Source organism: Petaurus breviceps, unplaced genomic scaffold (assembly GCF_028583685.1).
Source record: "Petaurus breviceps papuanus isolate PSGF00001 unplaced genomic scaffold, PetGlider_PUasm1.0 90845, whole genome shotgun sequence".
Taxonomy (NCBI): domain Eukaryota; kingdom Metazoa; phylum Chordata; class Mammalia; order Diprotodontia; family Petauridae; genus Petaurus; species Petaurus breviceps.
In genome coordinates this window covers 2,451,861-2,468,224 of record NW_027187359.1, presented here as the reverse complement: position 1 = coordinate 2,468,224, position 16,364 = coordinate 2,451,861, and the positions used below count along the sequence as shown (strand labels likewise).

Sequence of the window (16,364 nt, the reverse complement as noted above, 5' to 3'; positions counted from 1 at the left end):
CGCTGGAAGGAACTCTTTTCAGTCCTTAAGGGGCGTGGTCCAGGAAGGGACTGTATGGTGTTTTCTGTTCTGTAATGCTAATCCCAAAGTGTATTTTTATATATTGTGATCTTTTCCTTATTCCAGTTTCCTATAAATCTTATCTGAAATTGTCTTGGGACAATCAAGATGGAAGACATTGGGGTCCATGCCAGCTTGGACATCTGTCTCTAAAGTAAAGATGGCTTGGATGTAGTTTAATGATAAATTAAATAAAATGGTTTCTGGCAGACTTTGACCTAAAAATGTTGAGTATAATATTAATGGGTCTTTTTTAGACAATAGGCTCATCATATCTGAATACAAATGAGACCTTTCATATAAGAATTAATTAAGCATAACTGATTGGCTTGATCAAGCATGCTTGATACGCCTGGTGTTTATTTATTATTTATTGCCAAAAGCCTGAAGGACACCAATCCCTAAGACCTTGAGGTCTAAGGTTTATTTCAGCCTTGAGCTGAGGATGTATGCCTAAAAATCTTTTTCTAGCTTCTCCTTCAGTCTTTCTTACAATCTTTTTTTGCATTTACAAAGCAACTTGTTTCTGCAGAAGGGAGCAAGCCGAAGACATACACAACAGAGCCATGGGTAGTGTCTCATATGGAATTTAGACAAGTGTATGGATGTTCCTCTGTGAAAATCTCATCATTTTTCACAATTCAGTGTTGGTTTGGAGGCCATCTTGTCATTTTTTTACAGACCTGCCAAGTGTGACCATGGGAATGGCTCAGTTTGTCCTAAGACCCAACAACCATATACTCATGTAAATTGAAAAAAATATTTGAATAAAACTTTCAGACATTAACAGGTAGAGAGGTAAAAAGCCAGCACCTCAGCTAAGAGGGAAAAGTGCAATTTCAGGTTTGAGGCAGAGTAGTAAAGAGGTGGCTATGGATATCTCAGAGTAAACCGAGAACCAAGGGTGAGCCTTGGGTGAAGCTCACTAGGTCTTATGGTTAACAAATCAGCAAATGGTTCAAAACAGGGCTTGACTTTTTTGTTTTGTTGATCATTTAGAGAAGGGCCCAAAAAACTGTGTCCCCTCCCAGGCCAAATCTGGGCAGATCTAAACTTAAGAAAGCCAGTGAGGAATGTTATTAATATAAACTAAGCTTAAAAAGTTGACAATGTATTGAGCATTCTTGAAGAGTCAGTTTTTAAGCCTTTGCCAAAAAATCCTGAAGAGAACTGTCACCGAAGCTTGGTTTCTTTTTGCTTTTTGGAGGGCAACTGGGCTTAAGTGACTTGTCCAAGGTCACATGATGGTTTCTTTATCAATGGAGTAGAAGTCAAGGCTAGATGTAGTCACTGAATCCAAAGAATGAGAGATTATGCTCTAGTTAAAAGACCCAATCCCTTCCCTGTCTAAGATAAATCAGAATGTCAGTGATTAAATTAAGTTAATATTTATAAGAAGCATAACAGTGAGGAAATCACTGGATTTGGAAGCAAGGATTGTCTCACTTTTCATAGTTTCTCACAGTTGAATTCTCAGTACTTAGCACAATTTTTGGTACATAGTAAAGAGTGGATGAAGATTTTAAAATTACATTTCAGAACATATATTTGTTAGAAATAATCATCTTACTTTTGAAAAGGGACAGGGTCAAAGGAGAAAATAGAATAAATGGGGGGGGCAGAAAAGGATGGAGGGTAGTATAGCTAGTCTTTCACAATATGACTACTATGCAAATGTTTTCCATAACTACACATATATAACCTATACTGAATTGCTTATCTTCCCAGTGGGGATGGGTGAGGAGGGAAGACAGGAGAAAATCTGGAATTCAAAGTTTTAAAAACAAATGTTAAAAAATTGTTGTTATATGCAATTGAGAAATAAGATATACAGGCAATGGGGTATAGAAATCCATCTTGCCCTACAAGAAAGTAAGGGGGAAGGGGGGAGGAGAGGGATGGAGGTACATATGAGAGGGTAGATTGGGGGAAGGAGTAACCAATATGCTTACCATCTTGGGGTGGGGGGTAGGGAAGAGATGGGAAGAAAATTTGAATCTCAAAATCTTGTGGAAATGGATGTTAAAAACTAAAAACAAATAAATAAATTCTGGAAAAAAAAATAATTGTCAACAAGAATTCCACCTAGCCATGAGTGAATTTAGAAAAAAAAAGATTTTTATTTCACATCATTTCTGACAGGTGACTTGGCCTTTAACCCCTTGTAAAACAGGGTCACTTAGTAGGCACAAGCCCCTCTCAAGACAATTACAAACTCTTTTATAACCATCCTGATTCAGATTTCCCCCCTTGCTCTCCATTGGCTAGATGCAACCTCCTGAACCACCCACTTCATGTTCTCTTACTTGAAGTTTCCCCTAATACAGCTAGTTATAGCATGCATACAAGCTTCTGACCTTTTACCTGATCAGAAACCTGGTTCTGCTAGGTCACAGCTCTGATTAGAACCAGTTACCATCTAACTTACATCCTGTTATCACTCAAAGCTGGGAGTAGTTTTAATCCTGTGGAAACAGAATTCCTTCTTTTGTTTCCCATGTATGAGACAGAAATTAGCAACAACATTCCTGGGACAGCAATGTTTTCAACCAAACTTGATTACACTTGATTGCACTTTAAAATCTGAAGGACTAATTCATTCCTTTGTCCTCATCAAATAATTAGAAATAGTTTAATGTTTGTGAGGAAAGAACAAAGGGGAAAATATTAAAATATTTTAAACTTTTAATGTAAGAATTTTGCACTGTCGCCAGAGGCTCTGTTAGAAACTAAAAAAAAATTTTTTTAATTTGATGGGGCACATTACTTGAAAGGCATTGTATTTAAATTATACAAATAACCCTTACTTCTTGGAAAATGGTGGAGGAAATGAATGAGGGATGCCTGCCTTCTTATGATCTCCCTCAAAAATGATTGCATTTTGGAAGAGATCCTATATTGTTAAATTCTATGATTGATGGGTACCAGGTCTTCTGTGAATAGATCCGGGAATTCTGGAAATCAATATGAAACTACATGCCTCAAAGTCACTGAACTATATATACCCTTTGATGCAGAGATATCTTTACTAGTCCCATAACCCCAAAGAGATCAAAGAAATAATACAAAAATATTTATATAGTGGCAAAGAAACTGGAAACTAAGGGCAAGTGCACATCATTTGGAGAATGGTTAAATAAGTTCTGGTATATGAATGTAATGGAATAGTATTGTGCAGTAAGAAATAATGAAAAGGATGGATTAAGAGAGATGTGAAGACTTATCTGAATTGGTAGAGTGAAATGAGCAGAACTAGGAAAAAAAACTTATATAGAAACTAGAACATTATAAAGACAAATAATTTTGAAAGACCCTCACAATCAGTGTAATAACCAACTGTGACTCATGGACCAATGCTGAAGCATTCTACTTAACTCCTAACAAAGAAAGGGATGGACATTAGATACAGAATGAGGCAGACAGTTTGTACATGATGGGTGGATTTGTTTTGTTGTATAGGCCTTGTCTAACACAAGAAATGTTATTTTATTTATTTATTTTAAATCATGGAAGATTTTTTTGCTAGGTGATAAGGGGCAAATAATAAGGATGATGTTAAAAAACATATACACAGAAGAGAACAGAGGGGTGGTTTGGAGTCAGTCACAAACAAGCAGTACAGCTTTGAGAGTAAAATGTTGATTTTATGTGTTTTTTTAAATGTAAGCTGTTTGTTTGCAGTTCCATATGGAATCCCTTCCCCCCCCCATTCTTTGTATGTGGCAATGCTCATGTTAATTAGTATTTTTTAAGCACAGAATAACAAAAAAAAATTTTTTTTTAAACTAAGTGGGAGGATAACAGTTTGCTAAGAGCAAGAAAAGCCTAAAAATCCCTGAAAACACCCCAGGAAAACTTTCTTTTCTTTTCTTTTTTGAAGGCAATGAGGGTTAAGTGACTTGCTGGTGTTACATAACTACTAAGTGTCTGAGGATGAATTTGAATTCAGGTCCTCCTGACTCCATTGTCTGTGCTCTAGCCATTGAACCACTCAGCTGCCTAGGTATAAATGTGCCATTAACATATTGATGTTAATAAGAAAAAAGGAGAAGCAATTGTAGATCCCTCTACCCAGGCCAGCAGTACACTGGAGGACCTCGAGAATCCTGTAGGAACCCTGAAGGAGAAGTTGGGTTAGGTGGGAAAGACAAGCACAAAGCAGTCACAATCTGATGTCAAGAGAAGGGCCCTGTGCAAAGGTCAACCACCTCAAGCCCCATGGTGGGCCCAGCATGGGAGAAGCTGCAGCAGCCCCTGCGGCCAGCCAAAGTAGAGAAGATCTGGGTAAGGCCTAGCATTGTGGCCAGAGAGACAGAGGCCAGGGAACAGAGCAAGCCTGGAGCTCATTCCTTAAAGGAGGGGGCGCCGAGTCTAAACCACCCTACTGAAGTCGAGGAAAGCCCTGCCTCTGACATACTGGAGAACAGGAGTTCTGACACAAGGACAGGACCCACCACCTACACACTGATGCTGCTGAGATGAGCAAATCAAGCCAAAAACCATGAGGATTGAGAGACTCCCAGGAGGTAAACCCCAAGGAAGAGAACAATCTTACAACCAGTTCACTTAATGCCTCTTAGAAAAAAATGTCCTGGCCATAAGGGCTGCAAAAGTACCTGAAAGAAAAGAAACAAGAAATGCAGAATGCTATAGTTAGAGATAAAAGGCTGACAAGGAAATATGACACCTTAGAACAGATGGTAGAAAATCTTCAAAACTGAATACCCTGAAAATTATGTCAGGCAAACTCATTCTGTAGGATTGGATCAACATAAGGAAGACTATAAATATAATAATTATGTTAATAATAAAGAACACATGGTTCTCAACAGATGCTGAAAAAGCCTTTTGACGAAATCTAACACCTGTTTCTGTTAAAACACTAGAAAGCATAGGAATAAAAGGGCCTTTCCTTAATATAGTAAATAACATTTATCTAAAACCATGAGCCAGCATTATATGTGACAGAGAAGTTAGAGACCTTTCCAATAAGATCATGAAAAAGCAAGAATACCCACTATTCAATGTAGTTTTAGAAATGCTAGAAGTGGTAATAAGACAAGAAAGAGAAATTAAATAATAATCATAAGCAAAGAAGAAACAAAATTATCACTTTTTGAAGATGATGTGATTATTTACTTAGAAAACCCTGAAGAAAGGACCAAAATTAATTTTAAAAAATTCATCAGAATTGTAGGATGTGAAATAAATCCATCTAAATTGTCAGCATTTCTGTGTGTTTGAAAAACCAAACAAGCAGGTAAGAGCTAGTGTAAGGTGGATTTTAGTGTAAGTAACGTGGATTTTAGTGTGTGTGAAGTGAATTTTTGTTATTATTTCTTAGAGTTTCAGTTTGCCAGGATCCATAGCCATAACAATCTCTTGTTCCCAGGTATTAGATATGAGTTCCCAAATTAGGGTTCAAAACATCTCCACCATGCACTTGCACAGCATTATATAATAATAAATTCAAATATAAACAGCCACTGTGACTGAGCGGTGAGATGCAGGGATGGGGTGATGTAAACTTGTGAGGCTATTGCTGGAAATATGCCTTCTTTGTCTGTTGCCCCCATAAAGCAGGTGGCTATTGGCCAGTGAATGGGGAAACTTAGGGCTGAATACACAAATGCTGTGTATGCCTCAACTGACCCCCACTGAGGCTTGAGGGGATTTAGGGGGATGCACAAGTTGTGCCTGTCTCAACAGACCCCACTGAAATGTAGGGGTAGTTGCCACCCCCTTGTCGCAAGAAGGCCGATTAGGGAATGCTGTAGGAGTTTGTCTTCCCATTATCAGCAATCCTCTTCTGAGAAAACTAGACGAGAATGAAAATTATTAACCCTTTCTTAGTGTCTTTCCTGTCTGACCAGACCAAGGGTGAACTTGTGCTAGCAGCCCTCCTCTGTGCTGTGTTTATTTGTCTTACAGCTAGAAAGAGAAATTCATTCAAAATAACCCGATCTATGGATAGGGGAAGAATTTGTACTAAGGATATAGGAGATTACTGAAAATAAAATAGGCAACTTTATGTAAAAGTGAAAAGTTTTTGCACAAAAATCTAATGCAGCTAAAATTAAAAAGAAAGCAGGTAACTGAGGAAACACATCTTTACAACAGGTTTCTCTGATAAAGGTATCATACCCAAGACATATAAGGAATCATTCAAAATGATAAGACTAAAAGAGATTACTTCCAATAGATAAATGGTCAAAGGACATGAACAGGCAATTTTCAGAGGCAGAAATCCAAGCTATCAAGAACCCCATGAAAAAAAGTAAAGTGTTCCACATCACTAATGTTTAGAGAAATGCAAATTAAAACAAGGCTGAGGTTCTACTTCTCACCCATCAGGTTGGTATAGATGACAAAAGAGGAAAGTGACAAATTTTGAAGAGATTGCAGGAAAACAGGCATACTAATTGTTGGTGGAATTGGTCTAACCTCTCTGAAAAGCAATTTGGAACTATGCCCAAAAGCTTCTAAACTGTGTGTACTCTGACCCAACTAATACCACTACTAGATCTATAACCTGAAAATATCAGAGAAAGAGGAAAAAAACCTACATGGAGAGAAAGGAATAAGCATTTATTAAGCACCCACTATACACCAGGCTGGGCAGCTAGGTAATGCAGTAGATAGAACACTGGACTTGGAATCAGGAAAACATCTTCCTGAGCTCAAATACTGCCTCAGATACTTACTAGTTGTGTGACCCTGGGACAGTCAGTTAACCTTGTTTGCCTCAGTTTCCTCATCTGTAAAATGAACTGGAGAAGGAAATTACTAACCACTCCAGGATTTTTGCCAAGAAAACCTCAAATGGGGTCAGGGAGGGTCAGACACCACTGAAACAATATGCCAGGCACAGAACACTTTTATAAATATTACTTCATTGGGGCGGCTAGGTGACACAGTGAATAGAGCACCAGCCCTGGAGTCAGGAGGACCTGAGTTCAAATCCGGCCTCAGACACAACACAAAAACTAGCCGAGTGACCTTGGGCAAGTCACTTAACCCCAATTGCCCTCCAAAAAGCAAATAAATACATAATATCACTGCATTTGTTCTTCACAAAAACCTTGTGAAATAGGTCCTATTATCCTCATTTTATAGAGGAGGAAACTGAAGGAGAGGATAAGTGACATATCCAGGGTCACACAGCTAGGGCCCATTGCTTTATTCACTGCACCACCTAGCTGCCTACGTATAAAACACATACAAAAATTTTTTTGCTGTAGCAATCCTCTTTTTATAGTAGCAAAAAACTGGAAACTAAGGGAGTGCCTACTTTGTAGGAGATGGGTAAACAAACCATATTACATGAATGTAATGGAATATTACTGCACCATAAGAAATGACAAAATGACAAATTTCAGATGAAACTGGGAGGACCTCTGAACTGATTCAGAGCAAAGAGAACTGAAATAGAAGTTTACACAATGACATTATAGAGAAAAGCAACTTTGAAAGACTTGAGAACTTGAATTAATATAACAATAAACCATGCCAGGTAGCACAGCGAGTAAGAGCACCGGCTCCAGTGTTGAGATGACCTGGAGATCGAATCCCAGGCTCAGACACTTAGCAACCACCCAGAAACACCTGGCCGTGTAACCTTGAGCAAGTTACTTAACCCCCAATTGCTTAGGGGCGGCCAGGTGGGTCAGGGAGTAAGAGCACCAGCTCCAGTGTCGGGATGACCTGGATCAAATCCGGGCTCAGATACTCAGCACCACACCCAGAAATAACTGGCCATGTAACCTTGAGCAAGTTACTTAACCCCGATTGCTTTAAAAAAAAAAAAAACAATAAACCACCAGTCCAGAAGACCGAATGTTAATCATGCCACCCATCTCCTGCCAGAGAAGGTGATACTCAAAATCCTGAATGAGATATAGTTTTGTTCCTTTTTTTTTTTGACATGGCCAATGTGGGAATTTGCTTTGTTGGACTATGTGAGTTTGTTTTGAGAGTTTATTTCTTTTAAATTTTCAACTAGGGGAAGGGTCAGTAGGAGGAAAAGATAAAGCTTTCATGAATAAGTGATTAGCTAGATAAAGAAAGATTTTTTTTTTTAAGGAATCGGGGTTAAGTAACTTGCTCAAGGTTACACGGCCAGTTATTTCTGGGTGTGGTGCTGAGTGTCTGAGCCCGGATTTGATCAAGGTCATCCCGACACTGGAGCTGGTGCTCTTACTCCCTGACCCACCTGGCCGCCCCTAAGCAATTGGGGGTTAAGTAACTTGCTCAAGGTTACACAGCCAGGTGTTTCCGGGTGGTTGCTAAGTGTCTGAGCCCGGGATTCGATCTCCAGGTCTTCTCAACACTGGAGCCGGTGCTCTTACTTGCTGTGCTACCTGGCCGCCCCAAGAAAGATATTTTTAAAATACTACTCTTTGAGTCTAGCCAGTCAATCAGGTCTGATTCGATATGATTGTATTACTGTCTAAACCATATCTCTCTATCTTCTCCACAAGAATAATATGAGATACTTTACCAAAAACTTTTGCTAAAATCTAGCTAAACTATATCATCCATAGCATTCTTCTTGATATTTGGTAGCCCTGTCAAAAAAGAAAATGAGGTTAATCTGGCATGAACCATTCTTGATGAAGTCATGCTGGCTCTTACTGCTCTCTCCCTTTCTAGATGTTTGCCAACCTTCCCTTTAATTAATGGTCTATTCTTGAATTTTCCCAGGAATTGAAGTCAAGCTTAGTGGCCTCTGGTTTTCAGAATGCATCCCTTTCCTTTTCTGAAAATTGGGACATTTGCCTTTCTCCAGTCTTGGGGTAGTTCTTCTCTCCTCCATTAGTTCCCAAATATCACTCACCATCCATGGATCCAGTCTTGTCTGCCAGTTCTCTCCAAGCTGGGTGCTTTCTTATTGTCTCCTTAATTATCTTGGTTATCAATTCCCCGTCAGTCATTTTTGTCTTGTCATTCCTAGTATAAAGGTAATTTTCCTGTGCAGATAAAATAAATATAAGAATCAAGCAACTCAGCCTTCTCTTTTGTTTATCATTGTCCCGTCCACCCCAAGCAAAAGACCCATCCCTCCTTTGAGCCTTCTTTTTCTCAATATAATTTTAAGAAGGCCTCTTTGCTATCCTTAGCTTCATTAATCAGTTTCTACTCATTTTCAGCTGTAGTATTTCGGCAGCACAGGCCTTACATGGGCACCCCTGAGGCATTCTGAATAGTGACTGCTCTAGAATTAAGATGATGGCAATATGGTTTCCTCTTTTCCCTGTGAGACTTGAAGTTTGTATGTTAGAGGGGATACTTCCCTAAAAAAAAAAAAAGTGGCTTTCAGTTGCCCCTATAGAAAGCAGGCACAGAAAATGAAGTGGGAAGAACTGAAAAGATAGCTCTTACTAGGTGTGGCTGTGGATTATCTTATTTTCTTTTCTGTGTAATGTATTTTAGTCAATATGTGAGTAGACATTTCAGGATCAAATAAAATTGGTAAAAAGATAAAGGACTGGTGTCAATGTGGCAAAAACAAAGTTAGTTACAAATAATATTAATAAGATTATCTTTGCCTCTAGCCTTTCAATATATTTTTTTTGAGGCGATCATGGTTAAGTGACTTGGCCAGGGTCACACAGCTAATAAGTATCAAAGTGTCTGAGGCCAGATTTGAACCCTAGTAAACATCAAGCGTCTAAGGTCAAACTTGACCTCAGGTCCTCCTGACTCCAAGGCTGGTGCACTACCCACCGCACCACCTAGTTGCTGGCCCTGGGTCTCTGGATATTAACTCAGACAAGCAGGTATTGGGATGGTCTGAGCATGTTCAGTAGTTGCTGAGTAGGTGGCTCAAGACTGGAACCCAGGAGCTGCTAACACCCACAAAGAAAATGAAATTGTTAGCCTAGCCTAGCGTGCCACCTGGTGGCACTCAGTAGCTATTCCAATCACCTTTTCTCAGTGCCTGTGTAAAGCAAGTGATCACATGAGAGAAGAAAATACCTTTAATAAAGTATATAGCGTGCATATAGAATACATACATAAGCACTTGTATAGATGTACATAGGTGGGCAGCTAGGTGGTGTAGTGGATAGAGTGCCAGATTTGGAATCAGGAAGACCTGAGTTCAAATCCAGCCTCAGACTAGTTATGTGACCCTGGGCAAGTCATTTAACCCTTTTTTGTCTCCTCATCTGTAAAATGAGCTGGAGAAGGAAATGGCAAACCACTCCAGTATCTCTGCCAAGAAAACACCAAATGGGGTCATGAAGAGTAAGATAAGACCAAAAAAACAACTCAGCAACAACAAATATGTATATTCCCAAGTCTCAGTTGATTGGTCATTTATTTCAAGTAATATTTGTTGCCCAGAATTCCACATGTATATTCATTTCTCTTGTAATAAGTCCAGTTGTGATGCATTATCTCATGGACTCCTGATTTTTTTTTGGTTAACATATTTAATAAAATAAAATTTTAGTACAGCAGAAATATGGGGACATATTCTTGAAGTTGATGGGTGGCATGCCATAGTGGACAATAGTCGGGGCTCCAAGCCAGAAAAAATTAGGTTCTGCTTCTGACACCTCTCTGTCTCCAAAGCAACGCTTTTAGGGCAGTTCCAGATCTACGTTACCAAAGGAGGTTTCCTCACCCTGAATTCCTTAATTTTATAAAAGCACAAGTCAGAACCATCCTTGAAGTTAGTTATAATAGAATTTGACTATATATATATATATATATATATATATAATGTATATACACACATACAATACATTGTTGTGCCCTCATCCTTATAAGCATGTGTTTAATGGGAATAATAAAGGGAGTCTCCTGATATGCTAGACTGAGATATATAATATAGTACACACACATACACATATATGCATACATATCATTATTATTCAGCATTTATTTACAGAGTGCCGATTTGTGTGTAGAGTGCTGGGCTGTGTCATATAAAAATCTAGCTTTATATTAGAAAAGATAAATTAGTGAGTGATTGCTTCACCTCACCTGCAAGAAATTTATGACTGAGTGTAGAATGCAGAAACAGGAAAATGCATGTATTGAGTACAATAACATATAGGAAAGCAACTAAAAACAGCAGAATTCAGGTGAAAGCAATGACTTGCTTTATTGGTCCCAGTGGACAGAGGATCACACACACACACACACACACACACACACACACACACACACAGAGTACCAAATGTTGCATGAACTGTCCAGCCCAGCTGCTGGGTAGATTTTGATAAACTGTTTTCTCTATGACAAGGAAGGGTTTGTTTGTGGATGGAGGGAGAGAAAATAGGACATGTCTGTTGTAAAGGCAAAATGCATCAAGAAATGAAAATAAATAAAGAAAAAAGTTGAAATCATTTTAAAGTGCTTCATTATAGGGTTCATAGTAAATTTCCCTAATACATTTTAAATGATTTAATTTACAACTTCTTCAAAATACAACTGTTGCATAAAATAAGGCACCTCACTATACTTACAATCATATCAGTGTGTGTGATGACAATCCCTAGTGGCTAATACAGGCCACTGCATGACTTGTTCACAGAAACAGGGGGACCTTAGGTGGACTCCTTTAGAGGAAGGGGTGTTCAGGGTAACATAAGACACAAGATAACAAGGAGACTGTTGGTTTCTATTATCATTTCTTCCACTGATTTGCCCTGAAAACCCCTTCCATTCTTTATACCCATTTTCCTGTAGGAATAAGCAAAAACTTTATTTAATCAATGGAGCCTGAGTCCTGGCAGTGGGGTCTGCCATAGAAAGGGAGTTGATTATATATGTTGTCTGAGGACCAGCTTAACTGATTTGGTGAAATTCACTACTAGGTTTGCCTGCCGGATGATGGATTTTTCAGCCCAGGGCAAGTCCCCAAAACTGTCCACTGAGCTGTAGGACCACAATTTGAAAATCACAGGTCCTATAAGTATTTCTCATAAACATAAATCAGGTAAAAGGAAGTGTTGTGTAGTAGATAGAGGGCTGACCTTGGGGTCAGAAAGACCTAGACCCTAAGTCTTGCCTCTGACATATATTAGTTATGTAAGCATGGGAAAGTCATTTAATTTCTCAGTGCCAGCAAGCAACTCTAGAGGACTGTTCTTGAGAGTTATAGGACTTGAGTTCAAATCCTAGCTCTAGGGAACCTAGCTCTAGATTGGAGGTTCTTAACCTGGGATAAATGAACACATTAAAAAAGAACCTGCTTAATAATAAAATAATAGGGGCGGCCAGGTAGCACAGTGAGTAAGAGCACCGGCTCCAGTGTTGAGAAGACCTGGAGATCAAATCTGGGCTCAGACACTTAGCACCCACCCAGAAACACCTGGCTGTGTAACCTTGAGCAAGTTACTTAACCCCAATTGCTTAGGGGCGGCCAGGTGGCTCAGTGAGTAAGAGCACCGGCTCCAGTGTCGGGATGACCTAGATCAAATCCAGGCTCAGATACTCAGCACCACACCCAGAAATAACTGGCCATGTAACCTTGAGCAAGTTACTTAACCCTGATTGCTTTAAAAAATCAATAAATAAATTAAAAAATAATAATAATAAAATAATAATAATAAATGTTATATATAATAAATATAAAATAATAATTTTTTAAAAACAAGGAACTGTGGCTAGACTGCAGAGACTCCATGAACTTTGAACTTTTAATATTTTGATAAGTGTACTTCAATATAATTACCTTCTTTTATAATTCTTTGTATTTTATTTTATGCATATTTAAAATCATTATCCTGAGAAGGCTAGATTTCATTTTATATGGTTTTATCTTAGTGTTCTATCCCACCGAGGATATCGTGAATACTGAGTCTGTCATCCCTTCTCAGCTTTATGTCATTCACCAACATTAGAAGTGCTTACTGAATGAATGAATGTATGAAACCTGAATTCAAACAACCGAGCAGAAAGACAAGCAGGGAACATAAGACATTCATTTCATATTCTCCTAGGCTGGTAGGCAGGCATTCCCATCAATCGGTTAGGAACACATGCTGAAAGCTTACAATGAGTGCTGAGCTTTGTACTAGAAACTGGCCAGAGCTGGTGGGGAAGAACCCTGGGGGAGGGAGGGGAAGAAAAGAAACAGGAATTGAAATTTCACACACCCGAACGTAGGAAAACAGAATGGAACAGAATTTGAGAGCTGGAAGGAAGCTCAGAGATGATCTAGGCTACCCCCTCCCCCTCCTTATTTAACTGATGAATAAACTGAAGCCAGGAGCAGGAATGGGGACAATGAAATAGATTTACACAGGGGTCACTTTCTTTTTCCAACTCCTGGTCCAGGACTATATTTAGTGGACTAAATTAGCAACGGCTAGTGCCATGCTCAATTTGGCCTCGAAGAGCCTGGGTTCAAATCTCAGCTCTGCCACTTAGCACGAGCTTGACAGGATGTTGGTCAGTTGCTTCATCTTTTCCAGGCCTCAGTTTCCACATGAGGAAAGAGGCTGGATTAGAGAATCTCTAAGTTTATCTTCCAGATCTAAGTCTATGATGCCAGTGAGGCTCTGGGGACAGATGGTATGGCCGCGTCTCCAGCCAAGATGGGGCAGGGAAAAGAGCTTTGGAGAGAATCCAAGGAATTTGGTTTTAGTCATGCTGAGTTTGAGGTAGAAGCGGCATGTCCAGCTGGAAATGTCCTACAGTCAGCAGGAGTTACAGACTTGAACTCTGGAGGGAACAAGCAAAAACAAATCAGTCTTTGAGCTTCGTCTTGCACAGAGCACACTGAAAATTGAAAACAAAATAGGAAAAACAAAAACAAACAAAACAAAAGTCTGTGTATCTACAATGTCCTCTCCAGGTCTCCTTGGATTTTCAGGCAGTTAAGTTTCTGTTCTGAAGGGAAAATTTAAGTTAATTTTATAGTCATAAGAAATGAATCATAGTATGGCTCAATTAAAAATGCCTTTCCAGGCTGGGGGAGACAAGGATGTATCATCAGGGATCCTACTGAAGGAAGAAGGCCAAGAGGTATAGGAGAATCTGAATATGCAATTCTGATGCTACAAAAACAAGTGATTTCAATCAGGACAAATCTGGCTACACAGAGAACTCTTTGAAGGGTTCAGATTTATTTTTTTTAATGTATAAAATACAGGAGTGGCCCATAACCAAGGAAAAATACAAGAGTGACAAAAACTCAAATTAGTAATATAATAGCTGAAAAAAGCCCAAAAAAGCAATAAAAGATTACAGTCAGTCCTTAATAACTATATACTTAGATAGTAAGTCACAATATAATTAATTTATCTACATTATCTCACTTGAATGCAACAGCCCTGTGAGTTTACTGCCTGCATTTTAGATAGGAAACTAAGGATCAGAGAAGGTATATGAGTTGCCCAAGGTCACAAAGCTAGGAAATATCAGAATAGGAATTCATTCATCCAGAAAATGTTTATAAAGCATCTGCTAAATGCCAGGTACCACACTAGACTCTATGATAACAAAGACAAAAATTAGGGCAGCTAGCTAGTTGGTACAATGGATAGAGCACTGGGCTTGGAATTAGGAAGACACATCTTCATGAGTGTCTGAACTTACTAGCTGTGTGAATGTGATCCTGGGCAAGTCACTTAACCCTGTTTGCCTCCAAAAAACCCCAAACAACTAAGGAGGGACTGCCACTAAGGAGTGGGGGTGGGAAAAATATTTACACAGATTTTTAAAAATTAAATATATACAGAGTAAATAAAAGTAATTTCTGTGGGAGGCTACAGGGATCAGTATAGGCCTTAAGTGGGAGGCAATCAAAGAGAGGGTTTTCCATTTGGTCTGAAAGGTAAGATAGAACCCCTAGAGAGTGGGTATGTATATCTTAGGGGGAGTTGGATCGGGGAGGTATGACAGATTTAGGAATATCAATTTGGCAGCTGTTTGAGGACTGAAGAGGCTAGAAGACCCTAAATAATGAATTAAAGGTGGTCATCAAATTTAGAAGTAGAAATACCTCATCTTTTAAAAACCATTGCCTTCCCAAGTCAACAAGCATTTAATTGTTCATATGATATGCCAGGCAGTCTGCCAAATGCTGGGAATACAAGGACAAACAGAGGAGTCCCTGTCCTCAGAGAGCTCACATTCTCATATGGGAAGACCAAAGGAAGTTGAAAATGAGGGTGGGAAAAGATGAAGGTACCAACTGAGGGGACCCAGTAGAAGGAAAATCTTGGGAGTCAGGGGTACAGCCTAGAGAAGAAGGAAGACATGGTAGACCTGGGCATCCTCCTTAAAACAGAGGTTCTGGAAGGAACCAGCTGATCAGAGGGAGAGACTCACAGGGACAAAGGATTAAAAGAAATCCAGGGGTGGAGTGAGTTTCATGGGTGAAGAAATTTCTATGAATGGTAAAGAAATTTCTATGGAGAATCAGGAGTCTAATCCCTGATGGGATTAAGAGATATGATCTATCTAAATAATATCTCCTATGTCCATTCTAAAGAGATTAGGGTCTTGGTCTGGGGGAGGAGGGCCCATTGATTTACTTTGAGGGAGACCTTGAGGTTCATAGAGGGATGAGTGGCAATAAGCGAACAATTCCCCAGGGTCATTCTGGAAAGATTAAGTGACTCTTGTTCTACTAGGGCAGTAGAATATTAACTCAAATCTGTGTTTTAAATTGTGACATTTTCCTTGTTCAAGATTCCTGTAACGTTACTTCAAAATGTCCTGTTTAGAGAGATGTCTAAGGGCAGGAGTGGACTCTGTCAGTTTCAATATTTCTCTCCAAACAGAACAATGCTTGGATTTAGAAGAATGTTAAATTAATTAATAATCAGGTCTGGTAAACCTATGCCTAAAATGAAAGGCTTAGTGTTTACATTTTTTTCTTCAATAAAGTGTCATGGAGAGAGAATTAGCAGGACTTGGCAAATGACTGGATATGGGAAGAGAGAGAGAGAGAAGGAAAAACTGATATGATTCAGGTGAATGGATGAATGGTGCTGCCCTCAATGGAGACAGGGAAATTAGGAAGGGAAATGGGAGTGGGGAGGGGGAGCTAAGGAGCTGTTTTGGAAAACAGCTCTGAATAGAGACCAGGACTGGATACACAGATCTGGGAGGCCACCAGTCCATGGGAGCTAAAGAGATCACCAAAAGAAAAGGTAGATTCAGGATAGAGCTCTAGAATATACTTACAACAGGGGATGACTTGGACAGTGATCCAGCAAAGGAGATTGAGAAAGAATGCTGTACATGTAGGGGAACTGGATGAGCAAAGGGTCTGGAAACCCAGGGAGGAGAGAATATCTAAGAAGGAAGGACAGCTCATATGCTTCGGAGAAGCCAAG

The 16,364-nt window shown here is 39.3% G+C and overlaps 1 protein-coding gene and 1 long non-coding RNA gene across 4 annotated transcripts in view; both read right to left on the bottom strand.

The window, feature by feature from the left end:
• The window catches only part of PPIA (peptidylprolyl isomerase A), a 194,292-nt gene that overhangs the window by 69,753 nt on the left and 108,175 nt on the right, over positions 1 to 16,364 (bottom strand). The gene's annotated exons all lie outside the window — the stretch shown is intronic.
• LOC138149058 (uncharacterized) overlaps positions 1 to 16,364 on the bottom strand; it is a 41,155-nt gene that overhangs the window by 2,910 nt on the left and 21,881 nt on the right. For both annotated transcript variants that reach the window (XR_011165231.1, XR_011165230.1), the window contains exon 2: positions 8,897 to 9,029. This is a non-coding gene — a long non-coding RNA (uncharacterized lncRNA). The remainder of the gene's footprint in view (positions 1 to 8,896; positions 9,030 to 16,364) is intronic.